The sequence below is a fragment of the Danaus plexippus genome, chromosome 5 (assembly GCF_018135715.1).
Source record: "Danaus plexippus chromosome 5, MEX_DaPlex, whole genome shotgun sequence".
NCBI lineage: Eukaryota > Metazoa > Arthropoda > Insecta > Lepidoptera > Nymphalidae > Danaus > Danaus plexippus.
The window spans coordinates 1,695,313-1,704,827 of NC_083539.1; positions in this window are offsets into that span (position 1 = coordinate 1,695,313).

Genomic DNA, 9,515 nt, shown 5'->3' on the forward strand with positions numbered 1-9,515 from the left:
AAATCACTCTTCACATCCGTATTAATATGGAATTAATTAATGAGAGTTTTATTGTATCCGCTCTCCAAATCATTGAGGCTTTAACAATCGGTTCTAATAGAACCCTTTACTCTTACTTTAGTAGAACAGTTGGAACTCTTTGTACGATAGAGTATTTTCTTCTTTTTGAAGTTTTCAAAAACAGTTGCTTAAGTTACTTAATTTGCCATTAACGATTTGCGACTGAAAGTCCTATCAAAATCGGTCTAGCCTTTCCTAAGATTCGCCGGAACAGACAGATAGACAATCGAAAATGTTAATAATATAAAGTATATATATATGCGTTTACTGAAAAGCTTTTAATTTGAAATAAAAAATATAGTCTTAATATAAGTAAATTAGTTAAAATCTTGTACTTTTTTATCAACATAAATAGATAAAAATATGATTATATAAGTTTTTACACTTTTGTTATTTATATTAATTACTGTAAGTCAATATAATAAGATCTATTAATGTTCTACAATTCATGTATACATATATAATAAATTAAGTTAAAAAAATCTGACGTCCCTTTTCATAACCCATTTCTAAACGAGCGTTTTATTTTTTTAATTAAAAACAAAATTGACATCGCACCTATTTGCTTCACAAACTACCGTTAGCATGTCAGCGTTTAGATGGCCGATTCGGTAATTGGCCATCACGCTGGGCCATGTTGGGCCAACTTTTAACGCTCCTTTTAAGGCACTATTTATAGTAACCTTGATATTTATTCACTAGTTCAGAAGCGGTCGCAAATCTTTGGATCAATTTGATTGTTTTGAATTCGAAAGTTTCGTCAGAGAAAAAATAACGATCAAGCAATTAAATTAATTGCTGGATTGTGTTGGATTGCGTCGTTTTTATTAGAGTGTCAATATCTTTGTTACTCGAGGATTTATTTGGGGGCATTTATTACGTGAATTATAGTCCGTTCATCATCGAGAGCCGTTAAGTGGCTGTCTATAGTCGTGGATATTAAAACTTGTGCTGATACCTGATTAAATATTATATACTGAAGTAACGGAAACGATGCAATTAGCGACAAGCCTCACCATCTTCCTCGTGGGCATTTATTCGGCATGATTAAGACGTGACACATACGCCTCATTCGTTTCCTGAGAAAATAAATCGTAATAAAGAATCGAATAACTTTAGTTCCAAAGTATGACATTGCATATAATATATTATATTACAAGATTCTATCACCAACTGTTTATATATCAAAATATATTAAATAGTATTGCGAAAATTTTCTGTTTCTGCAAATGCGATGTCTGTGACCTACATGGAGAATTCAAATCTAGATCTCTACTTAAATTCTCGGACTCTATGTTTACTAATTCGTTGTTTTGACGTTAGATATGGAAATTTTATTAAGCTGACCATGACTGACCATGTTTAAATCATTTTTTATATTTTGATGCGCTTTCGTCGATGTCATTGGACACGTTTCTTAGATATTTTTTTTTTTGTAATACAAGAACAAAATAATGTTAAATTATAAAATAATGCTGTTATATATATTTTTTTTACAAAAATTCAGTGCACGCATCATTTATATTCTTCCAAGACGTAAAACTAATTAATATTTAATAAACATAAAATAAAAGACACAGAAATCCTTTCAAGGAAACGTAGAATTTATATGGATTTAAAAAAAATTAAGGCACATTAATGTTTAACTGTGGGGGGGGAAGGCAGGGTAAAGTCTTGGTGGGAATCACTGTTGGTGAGGACAGTATTACCTACAAAATGCCAAGAAACTATCTGCAGTGTTAGTGGCGGAACACCTTTCTAACGCAGAGCCCTAGCAAGTCCGAGTTACCCACGTCCCCGTCGGCCCTCCTGGGAACTGCTGCAACCGCGCAGACGCGTGACCGCTACCATAGGATGCAGCTGAGCTGAGGGTACAGGGCGAAAGGCGAATATTCTGCGCCTCAAAACAGAACCTACTCACTAGGGAGGAAACCCGTGACAAAACCGAGCACGCTCACTGGCTCTAAGGTGGCAGCCCCACCAGTGAGCTAGGGTATAGTGGGCTAATCACTCGCTTACCTAAATCCAAAAAGATTAGCGAAACCAACACAGTACAAAACCGGACCGATCAAACTACGAAGACATTTGGCATGAAAATACGGACACGAATTGCTTGCTGGAACGTACGAACGCTGAGTGAGGATAGCCGACTAGCTCAAGCAGGAGCAGAAATGCTAAGATACAAGCTGCAGATACTCGGTCTCAGCGAAGTGCGCAGAAACGGATTTGGTGAATTACGACTGTCTGGAGGCCTTACATTTCTTTACTCAGGAAAGGAAGACGAAGAAGGAGTACGTGAGAACGGAGTTGGATTCCTCCTTTCTGACACCGCAAAGAAGAGCCTCCTGGACTGGAAACCTATCTCAGAGCGAATCATCACAGCTCGGTTTAACAGTAGGGCCCGCAAGATAACCGTCGTTCAGTGTTACGCGCCTACAAACTTGGCGTCAGAGGAGGACAAGGACGATTTCTATAGTGCACTCAATCTGACTATAAAGAACATTCGCAAACAAGACATAGTGATCGTCATGGGGGACCTGAATGCCAAGGTTGGCACGGAAAACGTCGGCTGTCAAAGACACATGGGCACACACGGGCTGGGAGGCCGCAACGATAATGGAGAGAGATTCCTGGAGTTCTGCCAGGACAACGACCTTACCATCGGGGGGACATTATTTATACATGGTGATCACCACAAGTACACTTGGAATTCACCCGATGGAGTCACCAAGAATCAAATCGACCACCTTGCTATCAGCGCCAAATGGCGCTCATCACTGCTTGATGTCCGCAACCGTCGTGGCGCGGATATCGATAGCGATCACCACCTTCTAGTTGCTAAGGTACGACTCAAAGTAGCTGTAGCTCGGCCCACAAACACCACTACCAAGTATGGGAAACGATTTGAGATCAACAAACTACAGGACCCAGTCGTAGGTGAGGCCTTTAGGGTATCACTACGAAATCGCTTCTCCGCCCTTGAAGCGGATCATTCATCTGTCAACGCGGAGTGGAACTACATTAAAATGGCCTACACAGAGACCAGCTCCGTCGTTCTTGGTTACAAACGCCATAGATGCGAGGACTGGATGTCACAGAAAACTTGGAATCTCATTGAGGAGAGGCGCAAGTCTCACCTTCAAATTCTGGCAACTATCGATGAGGCAGTGCGCGAAGACCTGAGGATGCAATATAGGCGCATACGCAAATCCATATACCGCAGTGCTCGCCACGATCGGCGAGTGTGGGCGGAAAATGTGGCGGATTGCGCCCAACGAGCTGCCAACTCCGGTAATCTCAGGGAGATGTACAAGGCGACGAGGATCTTGACCGGAAAACGGGCCTTGAAGAAGAAGCCCCTGAAGGACAAAAGGGGTGAACTGATTGCTACATCGGAGGGACAGCTCCAACAGTGGCGTGAACATTTTGAGGAAATTTTTCAAGTCTCAAATAGCCCCATAACACCAACCACAGCTGCCAACCTGCCCGCTGTAAGCCTCGATATCGACGAGTCTCCCCCCACTGAAGAGGAAGTAGTGAAAGCCATCCAGTCGCTTAAGAACGGTAAAGCTCCTGGATACGACCTCATCACGGCGGAAATGCTAAAAGCAGATATACCTACCGCTGCGAACGCGCTAACACCTCTTCTGCGGAACATTTGGTCAGCCGAGGAGTTACCGGATGACTGGACTAAAGGGCTTCTCATCACTGTGCCAAAGAAGGGAGATCTCAGTGAATGCGCCAACTGGAGAGGGATTACCTTGCTTTCTACTCCGTCTAAAGTGCTGTGCAAGATTATCCTAGACAGACTATCGAGGGCCATTGAACCTCTTCTTCGCAGAGAACAGGCTGGATTCCGACCCAACAGATCGTGCACCGACCAGATTATTACCTTACGCATAATCCTCGAACAAGCATCAGAATGGCAGAGGGAAATGTATTTGACCTTTGTGGATTTCGAAAAAGCTTTCGACACGCTAAGATGGACAGGTATCTGGGAACGTTTACGTGAAGTTGGAGTCCCCGACAAAATAATTAACCTGATAAAAGCCCTCTACAGGAAATATTCCTGTAAAGTAATTCACAACGGTCTTTTGTCGGAGGACATACCAGTCAATGCAGGTGTTCGCCAGGGGTGTCTCCTTTCTCCTATTCTCTTCCTTGTCGTTCTGGATGGTATCATGCAGAAAGTGACGAAAAGCAAGCGCCGCGGCATAGAATGGGGACTGTCCAGCACTTTGGAAGATTTGGACTATGCCGATGACCTATGCCTGCTGAGCCATACACACGCCAACATGCAAACCAAACTGGACGACCTACGACGAGAAGCATTAGAGATGGGGCTAAAAATAAACACGCGAAAGACCCAGGAGATGAGGTGCGGAGCAACAACCTCTCTGCCGTTGCTCATTGGCACAGAGGCTATAGAAAAAATCCACAAATACACCTACCTAGGAAGCATAGTATCGGAGAGTGGAGGTGCCGAAGAGGACATCGCTTCGAGAATCGCCAAATCAAGAGCAGCCTTCGCGCAACTCCGTCCTGTATGGCAGTCGCGGAAACTAACCAGGAGAGTTAAACTCAAAATATTCCGGTCCAACGTCAAATCCGTGCTGTTATACGGATGTGAGACGTGGAAGGTTACTAAGGACATCTCGCATCGGCTTCAGGTCTTCGTCAATTGGTGTCTTCGCCGTATTCTCGGTATTTACTGGCCCGAGAAAATTTCCAACGTTAATCTCTGGGAACGCTGCGGTGAGACACCGATTGACCTGCAAATCAAACGTCGCAAGTGGACGTGGATCGGCCACGCGCTCCGAAGGGATCCGGAACACATACCGAAACAAGCCCTAGACTGGACCCCTGAAGGAAAGCGGAAACGTGGTCGCCCTAAGCAGACCTGGCGGCGGACGATCATTGCAGAGGTCAAAAACATCGGCAAGACTTGGAGCGACATAAAAGGCGAAGCTCAAGATCGAACGAGATGGCGACGTACTGTGGATGCCCTCTGCCCCATCTAGGGGACATAGGACCAAGAAAGAAGAAAGAAGAAGAATGTTTAACTGTTATTTTTATATGTTATATACGGCACTTTTAATATTTTTTTAATATATGAAGCTATGCACCTTTTTTTTCAAGACCTATTTCAAACTGTCACAATTTACATATACAGCCGATATACAGAACCATTGATAGATTCAGTTCAAGGTGTGCATTATTCTGATTAGCTGCGGACAATGCAGGCAGATCCTCACTAGTGCTCATCATTACGTAACCTCCGCGTCACCACCGGCTGCCGGATGAACGGAATCTTGAATTATAACACTTATGTTTGAACAATATTGCCCAATACTTTACGTAATTCCAGGACTCAGCGACGTAGTATATTTTGCAATTTTTTTTGATATTCGATTACATAGTCTTTTGCGCAGTTGCACTGACCTACCATAAAACTTTTAAAAGTTGTATCGCACGCCTGTGACTCGGATACGCGTATACGAACGAGAGGTATTTTTTTTTTCAAAGAGAAAGCCCGACCAATTATTTGTGAGAGTGGTGACATTTTTATTGCGTAATTTAAAATTTTCACAATATTTGAAAAGCTTGATTATTTTATTCATGCATTAAATCGAATCATTTAATTTGTTTTGGTCATTTCATTCATGGTCCAGTAATCGGCACCACTCTACTTTCGTTTTTTGTCCTTCCTGAGCTTGTGTGACTCGATGTAAGGAAAAGTAGCATCGTTCAATATAAGTTCAAGGTCATGTACTTAACCCAATTGATAAGATGTGTAAATATGATAATGAATACCATATTTAAGGTTGCGTGGGATGCTTAAGGAAAATTTTTATAACAAACAGTTCTGGCCTTGCGGTTAAGTGGGCGTGTAGATGGCATGGACCATTTGTGCCAAGGTCCAGCCCGTATATTGATAACGGCAGCCTCCACACACATCAGATGAGCTAATCTATTGGCTATTCATAAGATACGAACAGCTTGGCATTGTTAAGCTATAGCTTAAATTTATTACGGCAAAGTAAGGATTAATTATATCCGTGGCATTATTATTCAGTCTTGCTTATCTTTCTATAAGTGCGGTTTATATTATTGTTACTTTTATTCCTAAATATGGTTGACATAAACTAAATCAGTCAAAAGTATTGTTTTATTCCGACACCCGGCATTTTTTATCGAATCATTTTTCAAAACAGTCACAGTATTAAATGATCAGTGTTAGTAGTAATTATATTTTAAATTAAAAAAATTAATAAGGATTAAAGTTACAACAACGTATAACTTTCTATAATTCATATGGCAGTATTGTCCCTGATGTCACCGCCATTTTGATATGTCATCTGTTGATCTAGAGTTGCAAAACTGTGTCAGAACCCCGAGCGATGGATAAGGATGCGAAGGTCGAAACCGCATATGCCGATTTATTATATAATATATACAAGTATAATCTGTTGCACATTAAATTTGTTATTAATTATTCATGCATTTCTAAACTTTCTCACTTTAGGATTATTTCCTCGAGATTTTCTTATGACATTAAAAGTTTATAAGTAGTTTGCATTAGTTACTTGAAAATAAAAAAAATGGAAGAAAGCTTTCACCTTCGTTGACGGGATTTTATCCTGTGAATGCGGGAAATCTATGGCACTTCACCAATTAAGCTCTAATAGAGTTGCTTTAACAAAATCGATTAATAATATATATATTTTTACATTTTAAGAAAATTTATAGGGACAGTGAAGCCAACTATATTTTTATCACATCTTTCTGTTTGTAATTTTAACCATTCATACAGTAAGTTTCCAATTACGGAAGAGTATCCATTACAACAGAATTTAAGGCCTTCATATATTACGCAGGCTTTAAAATTTTTAAGGTTGAAGATTGATATGCGGTGAATAAATAAGATTTTCCTTCACAGTCATTACATAAAACAATTATCTTCATCGTCACCCGTCACCGTGCATACAGACATGAGGCATGTAATATTTGTACGGAGAGACAAGGATGTGGCAACAATTTGTAACACTTTGGTAGCATAATGTAATTACGGCCTTTTTATTACAGGAGGACATTTTTATTATTTGGATAATTTAGTTTTTATCTTGTTATTTTTTCATCGTTGATCCTTGTTGCGGATCATTATATTTTAACATTCATGTACAGCAGATACAAATGACGTTTAGTACATTTTTGACGGCTTCATTATAATTCTCATTATTTTACAAACAATAACAATCGTGCCATGTTTATTTCAATTATCAACTGAAGTGTAATAACTAAATAATGGATAACAGTTTCGACGTTATGTTCCATTAATATTTTATAACGAATTGAATCTCAATTTAAGATTGTTGTAACTGTTAAATATAACATATAAATTATAAATGTCGTAAACGTCAGAAGTGATACGTTCGAAAACTTGATTATGGCTCTGTTTCAACCGATTTTTATTTACCGTATTCACACAAACGAAACCGTAATTCACGTATTGTTAAGACATGTTTGAGATTTTATATTTTTTATTTCTTAATAATATAGACTTGATTTTAATTTCTAGTGTTGTACTCTGAAACGATGTTTGCTATGTTGATCGAAGTATGTATAAAATAATGAAGCTTTATTTAAAGGAATTATTTAGATGATTCAAAACTACAGAAATATTCTAATACAAAATTCGTTTGGGAAATATTAATGAATGAGTTATTTAGCACGCGGCTAACGGCCAGCCAGAGTATCCAGAAGACTAGAAAAGTTACTTAATCTTATATTATAATAAATATAACTTAATAAAACATATAATCTATATTTATGACTACTTGATAAGACGACAAAGATTTATAGATCTTATTGGAAATGTTCTTCATGGGGTGCAGTACCTAAAATGTTTCCGTTGAAGAATCTTATTAATAGAAACATGCATTTTTTTCTACTGGAAAATTCTTCTCTGAAAATAGTATGGATTGATAAAAGTTAAGTACCTCAAATTATCAATATATTTAGAATATAACTTAATCTCTAAAACCAGAAACCATAACCCATTATATTAGAGTCAGGTTTAGGCTAGGTGTTGGCCAGCCTTCAGCTCAGATGAAGTCCAGAACCAAGATTGGGTCGAGCGAGCTTTATAAAAGAATGTTTTTGGTTATTGGTGGTGGTGTTGGTGGTGTTGAAGACTTTATTGTCTTCTCGAGACTGATATAAAATCATGCAAATGTTTTGACGTATATTCACAAAAAAATTCGTCGCTCCTTCATAGTTAAAACCTGAGCCAACTATGACTGAAGGAGTATAATGTAACGTTGTAAGTGCTCTGGTGACTAATTCACCATCACAGTTAGAGCTCTTCGCATGGATAAGGTTTATTTTAAATTATGCTTCTTTAAAATAATCACTTAATAAACGACCAGCGTGTATCTTATAGTCCTAAATAAGCTTTTAAAATACGCTATAAAGTTCTAGGTGCTATCTTCATCTTCTGAAATAGAAAGTTTTGCTTTTGGACAGGATTTTTTAGAAGTCTTTCTCCAACTGCTTTGATCGCCGTTGTCCTAGGATAATATTCGTAGGAAGACGACAAATGTAGACGGCCAAAGTTTTTTATGTCAAAAAAACTTTTATTGTACGTATCAAAAACCTGGTACACAAGTATTCATATAATACAAACGCGTGGAGTATTTAAAAAATTGTATTTGGCTCCATACAAACTTTGCATAATGCATTCATAGCGATTGAGTTCTTTTTATTTTACAATATATTTGATATTAAATAAGAAAACACAATGAACAGTCAAATAAAAAAGAGCGGTTCTAAAATGAAAAGTAACATTTTATTTATTTTAATAGTTACACTAAAGTAAGTATATTTTCTTACACCGTGTACTTAAATGTCGTTACATTGGATGGTTACAATTATAGATTTTGATGCAAATTACTATTTAGAATAATCTTTTTTTGTTATCAATATTCGTAGCAATAACGAAACTCCTGTATAAAAAATATATAAATCTCTCTATTCAAATATTTCGAATAAAGCTATGTTTCTAATCAGGCGTTCAAATAAATTTGCCAGTTTGAATATTTGCTACAGGTTTTCTAACAGGCGCTAATAAGTGGTCCAGGTATAAGCTTTTTGAGTTTACGCTATAAAATCAGATGGTGTATTTGAAAATATCTTTGAGATACAGGAACGAGGATGTGATGGAATTGTACGGAATGGAATTTTGAAAAGTGTTGTAGAATTCAACGTTACAAATAATGTTTCTATAGATGCCTAGATGAATGAATGCTTATTATCGATTGAATTACAAACTATAGATAGATTTAGATAAAACTTTATAATAATATTATAAAAGAAATAAACATGTTGCTTCCAACATTTAACTAAACTCCGTGAAATTTGTTTAATTTCTTGATCGGCTGAATAATTTTGATACG